Source organism: Crinia signifera, chromosome 1 (assembly GCF_055691185.1).
Source record: "Crinia signifera chromosome 1, ASM5569118v1, whole genome shotgun sequence".
Lineage (NCBI taxonomy): Eukaryota > Metazoa > Chordata > Amphibia > Anura > Myobatrachidae > Crinia > Crinia signifera.
Window position 1 is genome coordinate 309,854,997 of NC_139217.1, and position 24,874 is coordinate 309,879,870.

Consider the following 24,874-nt stretch of genomic DNA (forward strand, 5'->3'; position numbering starts at 1 on the left):
GTAGAGTGCGGGTCTTTGGACCCGAAAATCGGGTCCCATCACATCCCATCGCATACCTTAATTAGTAGTATGCGATGCGATGCGATGGGCACAAGTACCTATATTTTTAAATCATTTATGAATTGTGACTCTGATCATATAATTTATATATTAAAGTGCGGGTGTAATTTACCATATATCGGACGGATAACAAGACTATTACACGTCCGTTTTATGAAACACCAATATTTTAAAAAGCTACATGAAGCATAGTGTATCTCGTCATTTCAAACCCCAACATCAGAGTGATCCAAAGAGTCTATCAATTGTACAGATGGAGCCCCTCTCTTCTTTGCTCTTGCCAGACCGTCCCCGTATGTAGTTCCAAACAGCTGGAGGGCCATGAGTTTGACACCACTGTTCTAGAAGGTTCTAAATAATGAAGAAATAGATTCTCATTGGTTGGCCATGGCAACATCCCATGTGAAATAGAACTCCCATCTTAGTAAATGTCCCCCTCTTTGCAGAACAAAAAATTTATTTTCTCAAACCAGAAACGTTCTATACTCTTAAAGTTGCTAGTTTAAAAAAAAAAAAAAAACCCTACCTGCTCACTATCGATTGCAGGAGGAGATTGATGTAATTCCAGATTATACATTAGACAGCAGTGATGCACAATATGGGACCATTATTTTGTGTATACACCATACACCACCAGGTTTGTCAAGACACCTAAACCTAAAGTTGAATAGCAATAGTTTTTTCAGGCATACAGATCTAATGCAGGTGTTTGCCTCATTATACTGATGCTCAGTAGGAGTCTTCAAAAGCAAAATGGAGTAATAGCCTCAACCAGAATCAATTGCAAATAAAAAGAGAATATGGTTAAAAAAAAATAAAAAATACAATTATGTGTGTAGGTTTATAATGAGCGTTTCACAAAACCAAGCAGCCATCCCTCTGGCATTTGTTTAACCTCAGTGATCATGAGGAATGACTGACTGTGGATTAAGGCATTGTGTCATAACTCAAAATAGCCAGCTACAAAACTCATAACTTTTTTTTTATTTTATATAAATATCTGCCATATTTCTAGTGGTCTCAGCCCAATGTGTGTGCAGTCAATAGCTCTTAGGACTTTAGGCTTGCCTGCAAGACTATAGAAAGCTCATGACTCTGGCTTGGGAAGCTGATACCAGTAGAGGAAAGGGTCTACAGATCTACTATGACCTGGGTAAGATGACATGACAATGCTACTTGCCATATGGCCATAATTCTAGAGGGTACTGACAGCTTGTGCAGGCCTGATAATGTCTTGTGACCTCAGCCTGTGATTCAGTAAGTTCATATATTGAAGGGTTCATTAAGTTGTTATGGTTGAGGTGGAAAACTGTATGATCTCTCCATGAGGCACTGCATTGAGATTTAACTGAAATAGCAGCAATCTCCCTCTCTCCCTCATTAGTCTAGCAATCTCCCTCTCTCCCTCATTAGTCTAGCAATCTCCCTCATTTCATCTAGCCCACATTACACTGTTACATTTTTGAGGAAAAATGGAATGAGATAGATACATTTACATTGAATCATCCAGCACTTTACCAAGTATAGTAGCTCTTACTAACTGCTTTGTGGCTCATCTACATTTGTATAGAAGTCATTTTAAAAGATTCCTCTCAGATGTAGCAGTACACACCCACGCTTCTAGGTACCACATTCACAATCTCTCCACATATTGAACTAGACACGCCCTACCAACTATAATCTCCCTGAAACTAGTTTTCAAAAGTAGGCAAGTATGCTACATTGCTGCGGGTGGTTCTGTTCCTTAGTAACTCTACCGCTTGATCATTGGCAGAATTTAAAAAAATCAAATATCGCAGAGAAGCAGTATACCACAGAGATATTCCAAGCATTACAGAGGATCAATGAGAGGTTTAAATAGTGCCTGAGATTACACATGAAGCCCAGATCAGGAGCAGTGAGCATGGAACAGACCAGTGAGTATGCAACAGCTGAGCATATCCAGAACAAAGCTTTCATGATTCTTATACTCCGTGATCCAGGCTGGATGCCAAACATACTGTACATGCCCACTAACAGGCGATAAATCTATTACAAGGATTGACGTTACAAATAGGCTAGGTTAATCTTTAACACTGCGTCTATTTTTTTTTATAGAAAATAATATGACAAGAATTTTCTTTGCAGATCAGCATTTTTTACACAAACATTTAGAAACATGAACATCCAGACTTCTACAGTAAGTCATGTTTCTGAAATCTCATTGCAAACTATTTTACATTTCTTATTACAATAAAAAATGAGAATGGTAATGTTAATGGTAACATGAGATAAATGTTCAGTATGTCGTGCAGGATGCAGCTCACAATAAGCACATTCTGCTTCTATACCTACAATTTAAATCAGTGCTAAATATAAGACTGGTCCCATCACACTGAAAGAAGTGATTATTTGCATATAAGGATGTGTTTCACAGTGATGACGAACAGGGGATTTTAACCCCTAAAGGTCATAGTTGCCTACCCTCCTGTCTCCCTGAAATAGCAGCAATCTCCTTCTCTCCGTCATTGGTCTAGCAATCTCCCTCATTTCACCTAGCCCACATTAAACTGTTACATTTTATGGGGAAAAAAGGAATGAGAGATAGATACATTTACATTGAATCATTAGCACCATTCCCCAGCACTTTACCAAGTATAGTAACTCTTACTAACTGCTTTGGGGCTCATCTACATTTGGATATAATGGCAATGACAACGATGGCCATCCCTACATCAGCAAGTGTGTATGCACTTGCTGATGCACCCCCCTCCCCAACCCCACCAGGTCCACCACCCCTGCCGCCGCTGTATAGGTGGGGATCGGGCAGTGTGTATGGGGCTTTAGGGAGGGTATATACTAGAATGATATCTGGATGATTTGCCACATTGGAATGACAAATAATTTTACACATAGTACCTACATTATACAGTTGCTTTTGATATGATCTAATTGGAAAGAGATCTCCAGGGATAGATCTAACATATATATTACAGACATGTTAACATGTATGTGTGTATATATGCCCAGAGACCCCCCCCCCCACTGCTTGGTAAGTGCTGTTGATCCATTGATCCATCTTTTATCACCGGGTATATGGTCATTAGGTCGACACTATTAAGATCGACATACACTGGGTCGACCACTGCAGGTCGTCAGAGTCAAAGGTACGACACAAGCATTAGGTCAACATTGGGAAGGTTGACAGTAAAAAGGTCGACATGAGTTTTTCAAATTTTTCTTGACATGTGCTGTCAGGTGGTATTTCATGCCCTGCCATCCACTAGGGAGCGGAGGGAGAATCCAATAGTGTGCCGAGTGCATCGAGCCATGGGAGCAGATGCTGTGCACGTTTTTGGTGTCCATGTCGACAGTGTTGACATTTGGGACAAAAAAACTTGAAAATCTCATGTCCACATTTTGACTGTTGACCTTCCCAATATCTAATGCTTGTGTCGACCTCTTGACCCTGTCTACCTTTTTCATGTGTCGACATAAGGCCTGTTGACATTCAGTGGTCGACCCAATGTATGTCAACCCAATGACCCATACCATGTCACAACTGGTTAAAACCCATTTCACTATCACTAACATTTTTATAGTTTTATTTACAAACTTCAGCAAACAGTAACAGAAGGGAATGAGAAATACCTGACATTACACATTTACCAGTACAAGATCTTTCTGTGGAAACTTAGTAACTTGTGTTCTTAGTAACCTCTTATACAACCCTTTGTATTTGAGGTGTTTTTTGACAACATGCTCACACAATAATACAATAGACATCTACTGGCAGATTTTCTTGATTATCACGGCGCCCACTTAGCAATTTGCTTAGTGGGCTATTCTGCGTAGGAAAATCGCATCGCATTGCATGGGCCATTTTAAGGGGCGTGCAATGCGACGCTCCTATGTAATTTATTCACTGCTCTCTTAGCCCCTGGGGATCGCATCGCACCTCCCGCAAAATCGTATGCGATTTTATAGGGTGTGCGATTCCATTACATTAGCTATACAAGAATATCATTGTATGACATACAATGAGGTTTTAGTCCCCGCCCACTACCCCACTATCCACGACACCCTGACGAATGTCGAGAGCAAGCCCCGCGAGGGTCAGCGGAATGCGTCCTCCGACGTTTTCATACCCCCACTTTCCACGTCGGCGTGGAGTTGAAGATATATAGCCTGAAGCGTGGCGAGCGCAGCGAGCCCCGCGAGGGTACGCGTATTACTTGACATATATTCTGCGTACGCTCGCCACGCTTCGGGCTTGGTGGCCCACCACACACTATATATATATATATATATATATATATATAGATATAGATATAGATATAGATATAGAGAGAGAGAGAGAGAGAGAGAGAGAGAGAGAGAGAGAGAGAGAGAGAGAGAGAGAGAGAGAGAGAGAGAGAGAGAGAGAGAGAGAGAGAGAGAGAGAGAGAGAGAGAGAGAGAGAGAGAAGGATAGTGGCCCCAATAATGCGCTTAGGAGAGCAGCACCTCTATAGTACCCTGCTGTCAGTAAAGGTACGGGGAGGAGAGAAATAGAAAAAAAGGAATAGGGGTGCGCTAGATATACCACTTAATTTTCATAAAAGCAGGTAAACATTTATTCAATAAATGTTTACCTGCTTTTATGAAAATTACTGTTTTATTCATTGTATGCAAAGCCATTAAGTGGTATATCTAGCGCACCCCTATTCCTTTTTATATATATATATATATATATATTACAGCAGGTCCGGCACTCACTCCTGGAATAATGCTGCGCCCGGTGCCCTCACTAGGAAGGGGGATGGGTAGTTTGCACAATGTGCGGCACTCATAGCGAAATTAGTCAGACAAAGTCAGGTATCGTAATAACGTTTCATTCCTATTGGAATTTCTTCAGATTACAAAGTACAAATGAAAAAAGGCTTACCTTATATCCCCACCCTGTGCACATTACGCCGCCTCGGCGTCCATCCACGCTGCACGGCATCCCGATGACGTCATCGTGTAAGCGCCTTGCAAACCCGCCGGCGCACATCGGTGACAGAGTCACGTCGGGACCCGTCCAGCGTCTGGTTGCCAAGGAGACAGTGTCTGTGAATTAAAAACAAAGCAAAAAGGACACTGAGAACGAGAACATACAGTGCTTAGTACATCTTAGTCAAAAATAGTTTGCGATTACTCGCACTTAATCAACTGCTAGTACCAGACTGGCTGGTCAATAAGTAGAGAAAATCTAAAGTGCAAATGGTCGACACGTAAGGTCGACATAAACATCATCGTACATAAATAGAAAAAATAACGTTAGTTTCAGCTGCACTGGAGTGGGGAAACAATATACTCAATATACACATCAAAATCACAATATGAAACCAATCCTGTCGAGCTATCTGGCCAGTAGACATGATAGCGGCATCATGTCATTCAGGCCACGAGGAGTGATGGTATCTAATTTATGGATCCAGAATGCTTCTCTGCGAAGCAGCAGGGCATTCCTATCTCCCCCTCTTTTAAGAGGGGGCACATGATCTATCATGCGATATTTTAAACAGGTCAGATTGTGGCCGGCCTGCAAGAAATGCCTTGCTACCGGCTGGTCACTGATTTTAGAGGCGAGGGCAAGTTTAATTGAGGAGCGGTGGACTCCCATACGCTCCTTAAATTTACGGCTGGTTTTGCCGACATACGCTAGCCCACACGGGCACCCAATAAGGTAGACCACGTGTGTGCTCTCGCATGTCAGATGGTGTCTAATATTAAATTTAGTTCCAAGGCGTGGATGAAAAAATATATCACCTGTCACTAAAAATTTACAGGTGGTACAAGGGCATTTGAAACAGCCGGGTTTTTTAAACTGCAAAAAATGTTTGGGGACCTCAAGACCTCTACCTGAAATATCGGTTTTGACAAGAATACTGCGTAAGTTCCTGGAGTTGGAGTAGCAGGGCATAAGCCTACTATTCCCCAGACCCAGGGCCTCATCGGTTTGTACTATGTTCCAATGTTTTTTGGAAATACCTGTAATCCCCCCCGAAGAAGAGTTGTATTGCATAACCCAAGGTATTATCTCTCCTGCGGTTTTTTTGGGTTTAGGCTCCAATAATTGGAGTCTATCCAACTGTAGTACACAGTTTTTGGTGGCCAGTAGGGAATCTAATTTGTACCCCCTACACACAAATTTTCGTATTAGCTCATCTATTTGCATGGCTGCAGTTTGGCTATTGCTGTTAATTCGATGTATTCTCAGCATCTGAGAATACGGTAAGCCTTGTTTAAGTTTTGTGGGGTGATAACTGCGCCAGTGCAAGAAGGTGTTGCGATCTGTATTCTTGAAAAATACAGAGGTAACCAATTTAGAATCAACAATTGAGATCGCAACATCAAGGAATTCGATGCATGTCTGGCTCATTTTGAAAGTAAATTTCACCGGACTATCAGACGCATTGTTCCTGTCAAAGAGTGCAATGAGGTCATCGGTGGCCCCTCTCCAAAAAAATAGGAGATCATCGATATAGCGTGTAAAAAATATTATCCTAGATGAAATATTAGGATCTGAAAAAAAAGAGATCGTCTTCAATATCAAACATATAGATGTTCGCATATGTAGGAGCCACCGAGGACCCCATTGCACACCCCTTAGACTGCAGGAAGTATTGACCATCGAATAAAAATAAATTTTTAGTTAAAATGACTTCCAGTAGTTCCATCCAGAAATCTACCATGGCCAAATCTCTATCTGGTTGTTTGAGCAGCAGGCGTTTAACTGCCTGCAAACCTGCTTCATGCGGTATTACGGTGTAAAGGCTTGTCACATCAGCTGTGACAAGCCATACATCAGATGAAATCATGCCCACCTTATTCAATTTCTTAAGTAAGGTTGATGTGTCAAGTAAAAAATGGTCATGGGCTTGGATAAGAGGCTGTAAAATAGAGTCTAAATACACTGCACTCGGTTGAAGGAGCGACCCCCGTGCCGATATGATCGGTCTACCGGGTGGGGGGTCTAATCCTTTGTGGATTTTGGGGAGGGTATACAACAAGGGAATTATGGGATGTTTAGGCAGTAATATATCAAGCAAATCCTGTTTAATAAGCTCTAGATCAAAAGCATTCTTCACAATACCCCTTAAAACGGCAGAAAAAGTATCAGTGGGGTCTCTAAGTAATTTGCAATACACCCCTGGATCGGCCAACTGCCGGTAGATTTCAGCACGATATTTATCTATGTCTTGAAGGACTATAGCGCCCCCTTTATCTGCCGGACGGATTATTATCCGTTCATTAGCGGCTAGATTTTTTAGAGCTTCATGCTCCTGAGGGGAAAGATTATTCATGGATCTGTCCGTATTTTTAATGACGGGTGTAGTGTCCCGATCCATAAGTCTCATGAAGGTCTTAATGCTCGGACAGTTCGACAAAGGATCAAAGGATGATTTTGATTTGAATTGTTGTAACTTCTTGGGAAGCTCATCGGTGGTAATTGACGTGGGAGGAGGTTGAGAGACAAAATATTCTTTTAATTTGAGCTTCCGGTGCAACTGATGTTTCTCTGCTAACCAATTCAGCTCATTTATGTGGTTAGTAGGGATGAACGATAAGCCCTTAGACAGAACTGATTTCTCAGATTCCGTCAAATCATGGGTAGAAAGATTAAAGATCAGTTCCCTTTCTTGGTGGTTTTCCTTCCTCCACGTCCCTTGGCGCTGGTTTTGCTTGCCCCTCCTGGTAAATCTTCGGCGGGGGCGTTTTGGCGGCGTGTAGTCACCCCTAAAGGGATCCCGCGTCCGCGTCCCCTCGATGTAGTTGGTTCTGTGTCACTAGCTGTGCTATTGGCTTCAGCTGATGTATCTGTATCCAGATTATTTCTGGAGTTCTTTGGTCGCCTGAAAAAAGGTTTTTTTCTTGGGTTTTGTTGTTGTGTGCCAAACAGCCATCCGTAGACTTGATGTGTCTCATAATCTCTTTCAACTTTAGCAAACTTTTCTTTTTTAAAGTTGATGAGCTCTCTTTTATAGATGGCCAACTGATTGTTCAGCTTCGCAAGCCAATCAATTTCCTCATCAGAGGATAAAGTCGGGAGGTTAATTTTTTCAAAGTCCTCAATCTTTTGCTTGTAAGCGGCCATTTCTTTATTGGACTGGTCTATGACTAATAATATATGGTCCATGGCACATTTATTGGATATGGATATCCACTTAGCACAGAACTCAGAGTCAAATCTGCCGATAGTGGGGCTATTTTTGACTCTAAAGCCCCTCGGAATTTTTTTCCGGCGGAAGTAATCGCTCAAAGACATAGCGTGGTATGTATAGTCTATTTCTTTCTGTTTAAGTCTGAGCAGATCCCTGTACACAATATCAGCAGATTGGATTTCAGGCAGATCAAAGATTGGTTGAGGATGCAGAATTGTATCTGCCTCAGATTCAGAGTAAGACAAGAAATTCTGTAAGGGTACATTCAACGGGTTAAATGAATCCTTATCTGGGACAGTTGCCATAATCACAGATAATTTTAGACCCGCTGTTGTCAATTAGCAACACACGTAAAGTACACAGAAACGTCCACAAAGTGGGCTCCCGACAGAATAAGCCACAGAAAATTTCCCAAAGTTATCTTAGTTGGTAAATCAAGTCAATATTGAGCACGTAGTCTCACTGCAGCAGTGCAGAATAGGGGAAGGTGTTATATGAACAACACTCTTAACCCCTTATAACCAGAGTGTCCTTTAAGGTAGCCGCAGTAATACTATACTCACGGCTCCACAACTGAATCTGACGATGTGTCCAGAGAAGGATAAATCTGTTGAATGAATGTTGCCTTGACCGTGGTTCAATCTCAGACGAGAGTGTTCCAAATTGTAGAGTACAGCAGGTCCGGCACTCACTCCTGGAATAATGCTGCGCCCGGTGCCCTCACTAGGAAGGGGGATGGGTAGTTTGCACAATGTGCGGCACTCGTAGCGAAATTAGTCAGACAAAGTCAGGTATCGTAATAACGTTTCATTCCTATTGGAATTTCTTCAGATTACAAAGTACAAATGAAAAAAGGCTTACCTTATTTCCCCACCCTGTGCACATTACGCCGCCTCGGCGTCCATCCACGCTGCACGGCATCCCGATGACGTCATCGTGTAAGCGCCTTGCAAACCCGCCGGCGCACATCGGTGACAGAGTCACGTCGGGACCCGTCCAGCGTCTGGTTGCCAAGGAGACAGTGTCTGTGAATTAAAAACAAAGCAAAAAGGACACTGAGAACGAGAACATACAGTGCTTAGTACATCTTAGTCAAAAATAGTTTGCGATTACTCGCACTTAATCAACTGCTAGTACCAGACTGGCTGGTCAATAAGTAAGTATATATAAGCTCCGATAATAAATGGCACTCCAGAGGCAACACTTCAGCAGAAAAAATTTGTGTATTAGAAGTTAAGCTTTCGGGGTTTGATCCCCTTCGTCAGAACACATACAACAAACAACATAAAACAGCACTTACATATATACGCTCATAGCACCAAGAAGTCACTCCTCTCCCCGGCGTCCATTGCAGGGGCGCACGCTGGTCTGGCCGGGAGTCCTAGTGATGACGTCACAGCACCAGGACCCGGAAGCGTCGCCATTGCCAAGCAACTCAACATGCTTGCGCTTCACCCTGGCTCTGTACAGAACCGCCGCAGCTCCGTGCCGACAGCTAACGTCCCTGAATGCGCTGATCTGAGGGGGGGGGAACACAAAGCGAGTACAATACATTGTAATCATACATGCTAATAAATGCATTCAAATAGTGACGACACATACAAAAATAAATGCTACATACCAAAGGCAAAACATAAAACAACACCAATTATGTGTAACATGAAAAACAGACATAGTCAGCTACAACGGAACAGCCTAAGTAATGGTATTCCAACTAATTTTATCATTCAGCCCATTAGGGGCAATAGTGTTGAGCCTGAATATCCAACGTGATTCAGTGATCAACAGGCGTTTAGCCCTATCACCACCACGAGGAGACTCTTTAAACTGATCTATTATAAAGTATTTTAAACTAGATAGAGGGTGTCCAGATTGTTTGAAATGGCGTGCAACAGGCTGATCCACAGTCCGGCCAGCTAGAGCCAGATCTATGGCAGACCTATGCAACGCCATTCTGGTACGAAAAGATTGGGTAGTCTGGCCCACATAATGGTAGCCACAAGGGCACACCAGAATGTATACCACATACTCCGATCTACAAGTGAGCACATGCCTGATGTCAAAATACTTGTCAGAGTGGGGGTGCTTAAACTTTTTGCAAGGCACTATATACCTACACGTGGTGCAATTATAGCAGCTATAGCATCCAGGAGGTTTGCTATAGACATTAGGGGCCCTGGGTATATTCATGCCCGTAATGTCAGTTTTAACTAACCGGTCACGTAAATTGCGACCTCTTTTAAACGCTGCTAAAGGACGTGTAAGTTTAAGGCCTGGCAAATCAGGGTCATTTTTGACTATCGGCCACAGGGCCTTGGATGCATAATGAAGAACCGGGCTGGCTACTGAATAGGTACTGGTCCAGGGCAACAAATTGCTGGATTCACGGTTCCTGGATCTCAGATCTCACCATCGACATCACCTGTACTTTCTGCTCATTCAGGAGTTTAGGATCATATCCTCTGGCTTGAAATTTATCAACCAGATGATCAAGTCTATCAGACAATGAAGCAGGATCACTGATTATCCGTGCCACTCTCATCATCTGAGATCGAGGCAAGCCTCTTTTGAGGGCAGGAGGATGATGACTGGACGATAGGAGGAAAGTATTCCTACCTACGTCTTTATAGTACACATCCGTGCACAACTTGTTATCAGTGATGGACACTGCTACATCCAAGAATTGAGCGGTAGTATAGCTACAGGAAAAGGTGAATTTAATGGTGGATGCAAGAGAATTCACCTCAGACATTAACAACTCGAACAGCTCCTGCCCACCCGTCCACAAGATGAAGATATCATCAATGTAGCGGGTGTACAGGAGCATGTATTTGCTGACTTCAGGGCGGTTCAAGAACATGCGATCTTCTTCGCCAAACATGTATATATTAGCATACGAGGGTGCTACCGCCGATCCCATGGCGCACCCCCGTAGCTGCAGGTAGAAACTACCATCGAATAAGAAGAAGTTCCGCTCTAGTGTCAGTCTGAGTAGATTGAGGAATAGTTGATGGTTAAAGGTTGAACTGTCCAGATGTTGATCCAGGAATAGCTTCATTGCAGATAAACCCCCTTCATGGGGTATAGAGGTATAAAGACTGGAAACGTCTAAACAGCACATCAGTGTGCCAGGTGGGACTTCAGGGATATCTAGAAGCAATTTAAAAAAACTGGTAGTGTCTTTGAGGAAAGACTGTTTGAAGCACAACAATGGTTGCAAGATGAAATCTAGGAGCTGTGACACAGGTTGATATAAGGAATTTCTGGCAGAGATGATGGGACGGCCCGGTGGCGTCCTGGCATTTTTATGTAATTTGGGGAGGGTATACAGCACAGGAACCACCGGAACCGCCATCAGTATACTGTCCGTCACTATTTTAATGCATTTATTAGCATGTATGATTACAATGTATTGTACTCGCTTTGTGTTCCCCCCCCCCTCAGATCAGCGCATTCAGGGACGTTAGCTGTCGGCACGGAGCTGCGGCGGTGATGTACAGAGCCAGGGTGAAGCGCAAGCATGTTGAGTTGCTTGGCAACGGCGACGCTTCCGGGTCCTGGTGCTGTGACGTCATCACTAGGACTCCCGGCCAGACCAGCGTGCGCCCCTGCAATGGACGCCGGGGAGAGGAGTGACTTCTTGGTGCTATGAGCGTATATATGTAAGTGCTGTTTTATGTTGTTTGTTGTATGTGTTCTGACGAAGGGGATCAAACCCCGAAAGCTTAACTTCTAATACACAATTTTTTTCTGCTGAAGTGTTGCCTCTGGAGTGCCATTTATTATTGGAGCTTATGTATTATCATCGTTTGGGCACCGGGGACAGTTGTTACTATTGAAGAGTGCCGGCAGGATTGGATCTCTGTATGGTTACTGTGGTACACTAGTGTGCCATTGTGATCTGTTGCAAGGCACCTGGACTTTTTTGATTATTTGTATTTACCTCAGTCAGTACTACTATACACTCTCTGCTCCTGACATTTGGATACTGCACGATGGAACCATCTGAGTTAGCGTCGACGCAGGACATGGCAGGATGTCGGAATGTGTCGATTCCAGCAGGAGTCACTTTCTCCTTTACTACAACGGAAATTGATAAGATTTTATTTGAAGAAGACCCTGCATTAGCTCAGGCTGATGAAAGCATTGAGGAATTGCAGCGGCATCTGTTCAAACTGAGAAGACGTGAGACGGATTTCCACTTGCATGGAGCCTCTTTGTCTGATTATTTCAGAGCACATAAAATTCCCCGCGGATTCCGTATTCGGAACATCCCTACTATCGGGCGTAATAACCCTGACTTTGTCCGCAAGTGGATTGGGATCTTAAACCATGCATCACTGGACCTAATGGTCCTAGTTATTGAAGAATCCGGCAGGGAGCTTCAGATCACTAAAAATAAAATTGCTGCATTTCAAATTGAGCATCAAGAAATTCTCAATAATTCTGCTAATGCAGCTAACCTGGTAAAGTTGGAGCAGCAATGTGAAACCTACAGGAAAGACTTGCTCAAATTCAAAAGAAATAAACGGCAGACTGTGGATACAGACTATGACGATAACAAGGTATATGGATGGCTCTCAGGAGAGCACCCCAATAAGCGCCAAGATGGTGGCTTCCGCCGACGAAAACCCTGGCAGCAGAAATCCCGGAATAGACAAGCAAATACTAATTTGACCAGTGACAGTGACTTCGCGGTCTCAGAATCCGATGACACTACTGACCAGCAAGGTGGCCCTTTAGGTCAAGGGGCATCTACTTCGAGAGCGCGCGGAAGCGGCCGGCCACCCGTAGGGGCGGGCAAAACAGGCGAAGTGAGAAGAAATCCCTCACGCAAAGTGACGAACAAGAAGCCCTGATTTTTAATTTGTCCAACCGTACCTTGTCCCCTATTGAAACACAAGTCATCTCTAAGGAACTTTCTTTTGTACCTACAAATTTTTTTGACCAATTTGATTGGCGCTGTGACCATCATAGGTTTATGAGGAAACTACGATTAAAGGAATTTTTTCAAGCGAAACCCCTTCAAGGTCCCCAAGGTATCTTTGATGAGTTCTTATCAAGTAACTCTAGCTCAAAATTCGATCCCATCTCACACAATCCGTCCATTAAGACATTTGGAAGATTGCTGGACGATTCAATGAGCAGATTCATGGCAGCCCCTGGTATAGTTTCAAAGAACTTGTCTACAGCTGAAGCGATGGCCCTCAAGCAGTTGTGTAGCTATGAGGATATCACAATTAGGCCTGCCGACAAAGGCGGAGCCATTGTGATCCAAAACATCGAAGACTACCGTCTGGAAATATATAATCAACTATCTGATCCAGCTGTATACCAGAAACTCCACATGAACCCTACCCAAAGATACCTCAAAGAATTAACTACCATTCTTTCTGCTGCAGTTGCTGATGGCTCATTGCCTACCAAAGTCCGTGACAGGATACTGATGGCGGTTCCGGTGGTTCCTGTGCTGTATACCCTCCCCAAATTACATAAAGATGCCAGGAAGATATCCCTGAAGTCCCACCTGGCACACTGATGTGCTGTTTAGACGTTTCCAGTCTTTATACCTCTATACCCCATGAAGGGGGTTTATCTGCAATGAAGCTATTCCTGGATCAACATCTGGACAGTTCAACCTTTAACCATCAACTATTCCTCAATCTACTCAGACTGACACTAGAGCGGAACTTCTTCTTATTCGATGGTAGTTTCTACCTGCAGCTACGGGGGTGCGCCATGGGATCGGCGGTAGCACCCTCGTATGCTAATATATACATGTTTGGCGAAGAAGATCGCATGTTCTTGAACCGCCCTGAAGTCAGCAAATACATGCTCCTGTACACCCGCTACATTGATGATATCTTCATCTTGTGGACGGGTGGGCAGGAGCTGTTCGAGTTGTTAATGTCTGAGGTGAATTCTCTTGCATCCACCATTAAATTCACCTTTTCCTGTAGCTATACTACCGCTCAATTCTTGGATGTAGCAGTGTCCATCACTGATAACAAGTTGTGCACGGATGTGTACTATAAAGACGTAGGTAGGAATACTTTCCTCCTATCGTCCAGTCATCATCCTCCTGCCCTCAAAAGAGGCTTGCCTCGATCTCAGATGATGAGAGTGGCACGGATAATCAGTGATCCTGCTTCATTGTCTGATAGACTTGATCATCTGGTTGATAAATTTCAAGCCAGAGGATATGATCCTAAACTCCTGAATGAGCAGAAAGTACAGGTGATGTCGATGGTGAGATCTGACCTCCTGAGATCCAGGAACCGTGAATCCAGCAATTTGTTGCCCTGGACCAGTACCTATTCAGTAGCCAGCCCGGTTCTTCATTATGCATCCAAGGCCCTGTGGCCGATAGTCAAAAATGACCCTGATTTGCCAGGCCTTAAACTTACACGTCCTTTAGCAGCGTTTAAAAGAGGTCGCAATTTACGTGACCGGTTAGTTAAAACTGACATTACGGGCATGAATATACCCAGGGCCCCTAATGTCTATAGCAAACCTCCTGGATGCTATAGCTGCTATAATTGCACCACGTGTAGGTATATAGTGCCTTGCAAAAAGTTTAAGCACCCCCACTCTGACAAGTATTTTGACATCAGGCATGTGCTCACTTGTAGATCGGAGTATGTGGTATACATTCTGGTGTGCCCTTGTGGCTACCATTATGTGGGCCAGACTACCCAATCTTTTCGTACCAGAATGGCGTTGCATAGGTCTGCCATAGATCTGGCTCTAGCTGGCCGGACTGTGGATCAGCCTGTTGCACGCCATTTCAAACAATCTGGACACCCTCTATCTAGTTTAAAATACTTTATAATAGATCAGATCAAAGAGTCTCCTCGTGGTGGTGATAGGGCTAAACGCCTGTTGATCAATGAATCACGTTGGATATTCAGGCTCAACACTATTGCCCCTAATGGGCTGAATTATAAAATTAGTTGGAATGCCATTACTTAGGCTGTTCCGTTGTAGCTGACTATGTCTGTTTTTCATGTTACACATAATTGGTGTTGTTTTATGTTTTGCCTTTGGTATGTAGCATTTATTTTTGTATGTGTCGTCACTATTTTAATGCATTTATTAGCATGTATGATTACAATGTATTGTACTCGCTTTGTGTTCCCCCCCCCTCAGATCAGCGCATTCAGGGACGTTAGCTGTCGGCACGGAGCTGCGACAGTGATGTACAGTGCTGTTTTATGTTGTTTGTTGTATGTGTTCTGACGAAGGGGATCAAACCCCGAAAGCTTAACTTCTAATACACAAATTTTTTCTGCTGAAGTGTTGCCTCTGGAGTGCCATTTATTATTGGAGCTTATGTATTATCATCGTTTGGGCACCGGGGCCAGTTGTTACTATTGAAGAGTGCCGGCAGGATTGGATCATATATATATATATATATATATATATATATATATATATATATATATATTCAACTCCCCGCCGAAGTGGATAGTGGGGGTATGAAAAGGTTGGAGGACGCGTTCCACCGCCGCTCGCCACGCTTCGGGGTGGCGTGGATAGTGGGGGGGGGGTGCCTAAAACCTCATTGTATGTCATACAATGATATTATTGTCTGTCATACAATGATATTATTGTATAGCTAATGTCATGGCATCGCACACCCTATACAATCGCATGCGATTTTGCGGGAGGTGCGATGCGATGGGATCCCCCGGGGCTAAGAGAGCAGTGAATAAAGTACATAGGAAAATCGCATCACATCGCACGCCCTTTCAAATGGCCCATGCGATGCAATTTGATTTTCCTACGGTGCCGTATGTAAGAAACTTGGGCGCCATGATAATACACAAGTACCGGTCCTGCTGTCTGGATGAAAGTGTCAAAACATTTGTCTTTATTTTAACTTATGGTTTATTGTTTTATTTTTTTCATTCACAATTTTAGGATAAAACTACCAATGCTAAATAGCAGAAACAGCAATGCTTGTATGTTTTGTTCCATGTTATTTGGTTAAAGTAATGGAAAGCCACAGTAACAATATATAACACAAACGGCCATGCATCTTGGTGTCAGCTAGGCTGCTAATAAGCCTTAAGCTTTCCCCTAGCATCAGCTGGTTGCCTTGGTAAACACTGTCCACATAATTTATAATAGGCTTACTGTGTCCCTGGTGTTATTAACCAGTTCAGAAAAAGTGTTAAATTCTATTATCCTTCAGTGATCACATTTTCTGTCTTGTTACTGAAACACATTAAAACAAATGTTCTGATACATATTAAGTTATTGTTTACGGCTATGCGTATGAAAAGTGACCAAACATATTGCAACAGTGTCATTGAGTTCATTGTAATTAGTGCTAGGGCTGCCACATTGTCCATTTAATATTGGGCTGATACATTCAGTATACATGAGTAGTGCATACATTTAGTCTGTGGCGTAACTACAAATATTGCTCCCCTCTGCAAAAAAAGTTTCTGGCTCCCCCCCCCCCCAATATTATATACATACATGCTGAAAGTGAGCTGGGAGCCAAGAAAGTCTGGGGTAGAACTGCATCTCCCTGCTTACGGCCTTTGCAAGGTAGCAGGTAGGTGGTCACCCTGGTTACAGTACATGAAGGGGGGAGAGAGTGCCGACGGCACTGATGTGCTGCTGCCCGCTGGCTAGTGGAGTATCGGGCGGGCAGCCCGCCACTTCGCGGAGGTGAGTGGGCCAGCAGGACATTCTCTTACCTCCGCAGCTTCTGGAGGGCAGGCATCCGCTCCACATTTGACACTCCCTACTGCTGCAGGCTTAGTTGTGGGGAGCTGCTCTGTCTGTGAGCAGACGGCAGCTCCCGGACCCCACCGTTGCTGTCTCCCCCAAACTGTCACGGGGTCTGCGGGCCCATTGGTATGCCACTGCATGCAGTGCATGTTTATCTACCACACCTGAGTGTCAGGGTTACCCTTCAGTTTGGGACAAATAGCATGTTGCATGCACACACTCCTTCAGTGATGTGCAAGGGCAAATGCAGGAAAATGGGGTTTCTGTATATCTCACACAACGCACACACTTACCTTTGCCACAATGTGTTTGTCTAAATAAAATAAGATATACTGTAGTATGACAATTGCAGCTATGTGCAGTGTCAGGCTGGAGCACAAAGGGTTCACCTGGAAATCCAGTGATAGTAGCCCAAGCTTAAAGTTGTAGTAGCCTCCACAGAGGGACTTCACCAACCATTGAAGAAGATGTACAAATAACAGGGCCCTTTTTATTAAGGAGGCAAAAGGCATATGTCAGGACCACCCAATTTTATGGTCAGGAAAACTAATCTTGGTGTAGTTTCCATAGAAACAAACCAAGCACCCAAGTTCATTGATGATCCTTCTTCACCAAGGGCCTTATTCTGATCGGTGCGGATATTCCCGCTTGCGTACGGCCCGCCGATGTTTATCGTCTGCGCATGTGTAGAGGTCACTCTGCGCATGTGCAGGCGATTTCGCCGCATGGATTCTTTATACGCCGCACAGGGGGCGTAGAGGGGCGTGAGGGGCTACTTCTCCTCATTACCCTATGCATACGCCCCACGTTTCATGGGCGTTCCCATGCAAACGCGGGGCGTATGCATGGTAATGAGGCCGTGACGCGTGGGTACGGGGCGGGCATCTGACATCGCCGGATGTCAGCTGCCCGCCCCCATACAAGATTTCACACGGACAAGTGTCCGTGTGGTCTTGTGTTGCGGGACCTGGTGAAGCGTGCGGCCCTGCATTCGATGTTCGGCGACCATCGAATGCAGGGGCTGCTCCCACCATGGAGGAGGCGTATCCCCGTCCACATTCATGCGGACCGCCACATATCCGCATACGGACGGAGGTGGCGATCCGTATGGAAGGCGGGGATTCGCCAAGACGGACATCACCGCATATTTCTGATCGGCCCGCACCGATCAGAATAAGGGCCCAAATGACTGAACCCTAGAGAAGGAGATAAGACACTCTCAAGCAGTGGGGCTCATCACAGATTTCCCCTGTGGGTCAGTCAAACTCTGGCTATTCAACATGTCATACAGTATCTGTGGCCATTATTAAATTACCTGGAAAACTTCTGAAGCAATCAACAACTTTGTTGAACAGTAGTGTCAATGCCTTCCCTGCAACTCAGTGAAAAGCTAATGTTTATGAGACCTTTCACACACACCAGCTTTTCACTGAGTTAGCAGCCCGCAACTCCATTTTCACTTTCATTTAGAAAGAAAGCACATGCTGAAAAATGGTTTGAAAGCCGAATGCACGTGAAAGGCACCGTCAGCAGGCATAGCGGCACTGGCACCCAAAAAGGGGGCATGGCCTATGCTAATTAGGGCGAGGCATATGCAAATTAACCATGACTAGGTCACGTCCCCGCCCCCCCCCATCTGCCACGCTGAATAGACGCTGTGCGCAGGCGCACAGCATCTATTCACTTCAGGCTGGGAGGACTCCCAACTCCCCCCCCCGCTGCGGTACACTGCCAGCCCCGGGTGGGACACGGGACGTCGCAAAAAAATGGGAAGGTCCCGCGAAAAACGGGACAGCTGGGAGGTATGCATTTGGTTGTTTCTCAGCCATTCCCAAGAGTAGGAAAGTGTAAGCATGATATATGTCGGAAGGGGTAGCCTTAATAGCCTACATGGGGCCAGATGCACTAAGCTTTAAAAGTGATAAAATGGAGAGTGATAAACAACCAACCAATCAGCTCCTGACAGACATTTTTCAAATACAGTCTCTGAAATGGCAGGTAGGAGCTGATTGGTTAGTTGTTTTTCACTCTCCATTTTATCACTTTTCAAGCTTAGTACATCTGGCCCATGGGACCAGATACACTAAGCTTCAGAAGTGGTAAAATGGAGACTGATAAACAGACAGCCAATCAGCTCCTACCTGACATGTTACAGACTGTGTTTGAAAAATGCCAGGTAGGAGCTGATTGGTTGGCTGTTTATCACTCTCCATTTTATCACTTTTGAAGCTTAGAGAATCTGGCCCTTTATCTGTTTCTTTGCAAATTGTGCTAGATAAATGGTAGAAGCTGATTGGCTACGATGGGCAACTTTGAGAGAGAGATTGATTTTCTAAATTGGGAGCTCTATTGAAGATGGAATATTGCCCATAGTAACCAATCAGATTATATCTATTATCTTCTAAAATGTGCTTAATAAATAAGAAGTACTGTAGAATTGGATTGGTTGCTATGGGCAACATCCTATCTTCAATAAAACTCCGATCTTAGTAAATTTACCCCATAGTTAGAGAGAATGCCAGAGGTAAGAAAATATAATTGAATACATTTTTTATAAAACCATAAGTGTATACGTATCTATCTATCTATCTATCTATCTATCATCTACGCATGCCATATGCATATTTGAGTACACTTCAAAATTATATTTCCTGTCTCCCCGGTATGCTGTGAGTTAATGCTATGTTTAAGCGCTGACTCTTTTTTTCCCCCTGAGCATACTTAGTATGTAAAACACATTTTTGTTAATGAGTATTGTACCTGTCATCTTTGCTCTCTTGAAGATCAGCAAGAATCTAAAATAACCTAGCCACCGGGTGCTCTCTTGCTCTGCTTGAGTTAAACTAACAGATGATATAGCTGGCAGGAAAACATACCCTCCGAGGGAAAACTGTCTGACCACACACATTGGGAGGCTAATTGACAACTCAGTTTTGAGTGTGCTGACAGCTTAGACTGTGGCTTTTCATTTGCTGTGACATGCATTCCAAAAGCCTGTCACAGCCGCAGACTGCTAGGAAAGTTGCTATTGCCTGATAAAGAAATGCATGCCTTACAATATAAGAATCATGAAATCCCAATCATCAAAGCCGGGAGTAATTCATAAATCCATACAGGCTAAGAAGGAGCCAGGAGCATTTTGGGTAATGTGTATTTGTGCATGTCTGTGTGTGGTAAGCTGGCTCAGTCTGGTTGTGGTCACCATGGATACAAATGATTTGTTCCGGTCTTTTCCTTAAAGCGCTTTAAAGTGTTGCTCTTGTAAGATTTTACTTTGAACAGCTTCACAACATTACTCTTCTTTTATAGCTGTAAGACCGAAATGCAGCAAATGCGACGTGCTGGTTATCACTGTTTATGTTGTGGAGAGAGATAACATTTCCAATAGCTAATTGTGATTCTGGCATGTGTTGTTCTTGGAGCTGGAAAAATGATCCTCTCTTTGTAATCAGAGGCAAAACATGATAGGAAACAGCTGTGCAAAGGCTCCATTAAATAAAAGTACATTTCTAGCAACCAACCTATTTGACTGGTGCCACTGCTGCAGGAGATTAACAAGCTACCAGATAAGAGGCTAATATGGGCAGACACATGGCATACCTTCCAACATGCCCCTCTCCAGGAGGGACACAATGCTCTGCTCCTGCACTTCCCTCCTAATGTATGATTGTCATCACCTGTGGTGAAACGGCTTTCTTTTCAATGTACCTGTTCAACACAGGTGATGGCTATCCTAAATTAAGCGGGAAGTACAGGAACAGAGCATTGTGTCCCTCCTGGAGAGGGCCATGTTGGGAGGTATGACATGGGGAGATGTACTAAGCCTCAGAGCAGTGGTTCCCAACCCTGGTCCTCAAGTACCCCCAACAGTGCACGTTTTCCAGGTCACCCGGCAGGTGCACTCATTACTCAGGCACATGTGAAAAGATCACAGGTGGAGCTAATTATTATATTATAACCCTTATCATACACACACACACACACACACACACACACACACACACACACACACACACACACACCCTGCAGCCGTCCTTTGGCGCACACTGTTCTCATTTTTAGAATGGGGAGGAAGCATATTTTTGTACCTGGGCCCACAACTCTCCAGTTCCACCTCTGTCTCTAGCTAGCTATCTAGGGTGAGGGGGGGGCACCAACTTTTTTCTTGCCTCCGGGCGACATGGATGAACTTACGCCACTGTGCACAACATTTAAGTGGTGAGCATGTGCACAATATGGAAGTGGTGAGCCTGTGCACAATATGGGAGTGGTGAGCCAGTGCACAATATGGGAGTGGAGAGCCTGTGCACAATATGGGAGTGGTGAGCCTGTGCACAATATGGAAATGGTGAGCCTGTGCACAATATGGAAGTCATGTGCACAATATGTAAATGGTGAACCTGTGTACAATATAGAAGTGCCAGTGATAATCACATAGCACACTGATGATAATTCCCCGGCTGCGGTGAAAGAAGCTATTACTCTTGTAGATCATGTCACGGAGCAGAATGTTCACAATGTGCTGCCATGTGCAGTAAACTGACTTACAGTAATTTGCAAAACAAAGAGTAACTTCTTATTTGACATCTGGAATGTGTGGCATGTTCTATACATACAGTATGAATATAGTCACATACCCTAGTAGTGATAATTATATTAACATAATTATTATATTCCTAGCTTTTATTATATGAGAATGCAATTCTTGTTATTGTTATCTGCATAACTTGCACATAAACACATCACCCTGAGCAACCTAGTAAACATGGCCTATTTGCTCTTAGGTACCTGAAATGTAAAAACTAAGTGCACAGAATATGAGCCAAAGTTCACAGTGGTTACATAGTTAATTGCCAATCCATTGACTGGAGTCTTGTAACATAGGGAGTTCTTTGTTTGCACTACACGGTGTCTATCATAGAGACTAATGATCTCTTGTACGCACTGTGCAAGCAAATTCCAGCTAATTATGTCAGGACTGGTGTCTGCAGGAGAAGCCCAGGAAGGAAAAATACATTAAAAATCGATCATCTGTTTATATACGTGAGCGTGTGTATGTATGTATATATAATATATTTATAAGACTTGAAAAAAGTTGTGGAATACAACTGAAACCTTGTCACACCTGCTGTACATGGCTGTTTGAGTATTTTTTTATAAGTGTGTCCAAGTGCCGCACCATCTCCGCCTGCCGTATGTATATATATTATATATATATATATCAAATACTTCCATACAAGGAAATGAACACTCTACAATCAAGTAAAGTCAATTGATGATAAATTCAGACATCAAGATATTTATTCCAACAGGTTATCTGTTCATCATTGCCCCGACGTTTCGGTCTAAACCAGACCTTTATCAAGGAGCTTTTAAGATCAATCCAATGTGCGCAACATAGCTTTCGAATTAGCCCTGGGAGTGGGGAACAGCTGGGAGTGGGGGTAGCTGTTCCCCACTCCCAGGGCTAATTTGAAAGCTATGTTGAGGCATATGGTTCACATATTTCACCTCTTTTGAACACCCCACATATTTCTTGGATATAGTGTGAGTGCGGTCTCAAAATGATGGAGTTGCTGGAACACAGGGCTCTGCCATGCCGAGGTGTGTAGGTGTAGGGTGTGTATTTAGGAGCTACTGTATGTCAGGCTCCATCTATTGGCCGGCTGGTAAGAGTAGCACACACATGTAAATGCATCCATCTTGTTGGGGTGCACAAATCTTACGCAATGCCATGTGTATCCAACACGGCTTGTCATAAATATAGGACCATCAACTCTAATATATGGAGGGTGAGCGGTGCATATACAGTAAACAAGTATTTTATATTTCTTTATATACTTGGTGCATACACTATGGCCCTTATTCTGGTTCTCTTGCAAAGGCAAATTCCTTCTCAAATGGACAAAACCATGTGCACTGCAGGGGGGGGGGGGGGCAGATGTAACATGAGGAGAGAGATTTAGATATGGGTGTTATTGTGTTTCTGTGCAGGGTAAATACTGGCTGCTTTATTTTTACACTGCAATATAGATCTCACTTTGAAGTAAAACCCCACCCAAATCTAACTCTCTCTGCACAAGTTACATCTGCCCCACCTGCAGTGCACATAGTTTTGTCCATTTGAGAAGGAATTTGCCTTTGCGATTGAACCAGCATAAGGGCCTATGTGTTTGTTAGTTTAACCCCTTCCCGACATTTGACGTACATTTACGTCATGGTCGGGATGTACTTCCTGACACATGGCATAAATGTACGTCATGACTTTAAACTGTCACTGCGTCTAGAGACGCAGTGACAGAGGGACGATGTCTGCTGTCCCTGACAGCAGACATGTCCCTGCATGCCCAGGGGGGGCTGCGATGCCGCCCCCCCGTCGGCGATCGCTGTGATTGGCTGTTCAGTGTGAACAGCCATTCACAGCGTTTTCCTGTGTTACCAGCGAATCAGACGCTCGGTAACACAGGTGTCAATCACCGCCGGGCGTCAGGGGACATGAGGGGGTCATCAGTGACGACGACACCTCACCCCACCTGCCCCCAAGGCTGTGATTGGTCCGTGGGACCCACGGACCAATCACAGCCAAGGCGCGACATTTAAACTAACGGTGACTGCGCTGCAGACGCCATTCCGGTCTGGAATTGCGTGCAGAGCGGTCACCGTGCCTATCTGCCGTGATACTGACCTGATCCTTGCAAATACTTACCTGATCCTTGCAAATACCTTACCTGATTACCTGATCACTGCTTGTAGCGTGCTGGATGCTTCCTGGATCTGACTTCTTGTGACTTCCTGCTGCTGCTGCAGTGTGATAGAGAGATAGAGAGAGATAGAGAGATAGAGAGAGATAGAGAGATAGTGACAGAGAGTGCTATATTTTGTGTCTGCTACCCCCCCTTTTTGGGGGTGCAGGTTTTTTTTTTTATATATATATAACTGTCAGTGCTGCTGCTGCAGTGTCATAGAGTGATAGATAGTGATAGATAGTGAGAGATAGAGAGATAGAGAGATAGTGATAGAGAGTGCTATATTTTGTGTCTGCTACCCCCCCTTTTTGGGGCTGCAGGTTTTTTTTTTATATATATAACTGTCAGTGCTGCTGCTGCAGTGTCATAGAGTGATAGATAGTGATAGATAGTGAGAGATAGAGAGATAGAGAGATAGTGATAGAGAGTGCTATATTTTGTGTCTGCTACCCCCCCTTTTTGGGGCTGCAGGGTTTTTTTTTATATATATAACTGTCAGTGCTGCTGCTGCAGTGTCATAGAGTGATAGATAGTGAGAGATAGAGAGATAGATAGAGAGAGATAGATAGAGAGAGATAGTGACAGAGAGTGATAGAGAGTGCTATATTTTGTGTCTGCTACCCCCCCCTTTTGTGCTGATCAGTATATCTGTGCTGATCAGCAACTTTTTGGGGGTGCAGGTTTTTTTTTTATATATACCTGCCAGTTGCACTGTCAGTTGCACCAAAGGTTGTGCACCTGCTGCCCCTCACTGGTAATCAGTGTCGCATCACTGATCACCTTTTTTTTTTTTTTTGAGGGTGCTGTGGGGTATTTTTTTAATTTTTTTTTATCAATTTTTTTTGATCAAATTCCTGTTGCCTTTGAGCGCTGTTCAGTGACGGACGTTACTGACCAACATCTGTGCTCAATTTTTGGCGCAGGACCTTTTTTTTTTTTTGCACTACATACACACTACACACTACATACTACATTGAAATAAAGTTTGTACCCCCCCTACACTATACACGTGTTGAAACATTTCACTACCAGAAACACAAAAATAAAAATGGCATCCCAAATGTCATCCCAAATGTCATCCCAAATGTCATCCCAGTCATCCAGAAGAATGTATTCAGCGGAGGAGGCATATGCCATGCTTGCCTCTGACTCTGAC

At 43.9% G+C, this 24,874-nt stretch overlaps 1 long non-coding RNA gene across 1 annotated transcript in view; it reads right to left on the reverse strand.

Moving 5' to 3' along the window:
• LOC146029066 (uncharacterized) overlaps window positions 1–9,222 on the reverse strand; it is a 32,798-nt gene extending 23,576 nt beyond the window's left edge. Inside the window, exons 1-2 of the long non-coding RNA XR_014455304.1 lie at window positions 9,089–9,222; window positions 4,966–5,129 (exon numbers count right to left, since the gene is read on the reverse strand). This is a non-coding gene — a long non-coding RNA (uncharacterized LOC146029066). The remainder of the gene's footprint in view (window positions 1–4,965; window positions 5,130–9,088) is intronic.
• Window positions 9,223–24,874: the final 15,652 nt, after the last annotated feature.